Source organism: Echinops telfairi, unplaced genomic scaffold, assembly GCF_000313985.2.
Source record: "Echinops telfairi isolate 266 unplaced genomic scaffold, ASM31398v2 ScPeMD7_5592;HRSCAF=6446, whole genome shotgun sequence".
NCBI classification, from domain to species: domain Eukaryota; kingdom Metazoa; phylum Chordata; class Mammalia; order Afrosoricida; family Tenrecidae; genus Echinops; species Echinops telfairi.
This window is the reverse complement of record NW_022109491.1, coordinates 34,868,412-34,869,782: the sequence shown is the minus strand read 5'-3', so window position 1 is coordinate 34,869,782 and position 1,371 is coordinate 34,868,412. Positions and strand designations below refer to the sequence as shown.

At 35.0% G+C, this 1,371-nt stretch overlaps 1 protein-coding gene across 1 annotated transcript in view; it reads right to left on the bottom strand.

The window, feature by feature from the left end:
• Positions 1-1,371, bottom strand: part of PLCB1 (phospholipase C beta 1) — an 842,442-nt gene that overhangs the window by 293,539 nt on the left and 547,532 nt on the right. The window lies entirely within an intron of this gene.

Below are 1,371 nucleotides of genomic sequence, written 5' to 3'. Positions count from 1 at the left end.
TGGCATATGGTTGGTATCTTCAGAAACTTTGTGCTAATTGATACATTTTATAGAGCTCTTTGCCGTAGATATTAAATCATCACAGTAATTTATCATAGATCCTTGAGGTGACAGTCAATTCACAGAAACATGATTTCTTAGCACCAATACTGTCTTTGCTTTTCAGATCTTTTAGAGCACTCTAATTCTGTGAGGCCCCAAAGTAAATTATATTTGACTGTGAATAATGACTTTTCAAAACTTTATGATGAAAGTTGATTTCAAAACAACCCTTAATTTGTTTTCAGATACTTGTCGCTATATATTTACAAAGACATGTATTTTTTCAATTTAAACCTTGTTCCCATTTTGTGAATCTCACTTTTTCTTTCCAAGTTGCTCTTGGTCTGTAAATTTAAAACGATAATAGAAATAGTGAATTGTAAAGACCCAATTTATGTTTATTGACTGAATTGTCAGAATCAAATTGTTTAGAAAATTGCAATTTATTGAAAACTAACTGGTTGCTGGATTTGGTTTTCTATTCAGCTTCATTTTCAATTTCTCCTTTGTCTGGCTAGATTTATAATAAAGTTAAAAAATTGATCATTTTATTGCATAAAATGTTAGCCACTAAAGGTCAAATTGGAAGCAGTGCAGAGAAAAAAAATACATTGAACACCTTCCAAAATCCATCTCTCTGGTTTTCTCTTTATGCTTGAATGCTGTGGTCTTTTTTTAGTTGCTTAAGTCTAGGAATCTCTTTCCAGACTTGGGACTTTGAACACACTGTTAATTTTCTGGGGCCAACTTCCCTTATTCCAACCTAGTATCAATGCCTTTCTCCCCCACTCCTAATTTATAGGAGTAAGCTCACATACTTCTTGACTAACTCCCCAAGAAGACTTCTAACTCCGTTCACTTGATCTTGTTCACCATCATATCCTTATGCAGGCACTGAGTAAGAGCTTAAGAAACAAGTGTCCTATCAGTGACAGGACCTTATATCTTTCCTGCTTCCAAAGCATCAAATGGCAAGTTCAAACATCTTTATTTTACTTATTGAGATGAAGGTTAAATGATTTGGGGAGTCCTTCCAATGCTCTCTCCAGTTTTTGCAACATAGTCTACCTTTTCCACGTAACGCTGAGCACTGAGGATTGAAAGACAGTCTTTTTCTGCTCCCAACCAAAGCTGTTAACAAACGTCCCTTCTTTGAACAGTATTTGCAAGAACTGCCTGTTGTATTTAATGATCGCCTTTAATATTCTCCCCCTGGTTCGGTTGTAAGTTCCGTCACTGCAACATGAACATTGTTAATGTGTTTGAAGGGGCTCACACATTCTTCCTATCAAGCATTTTATTCTTTGATAAGTTCTTAATTGTTGTTTC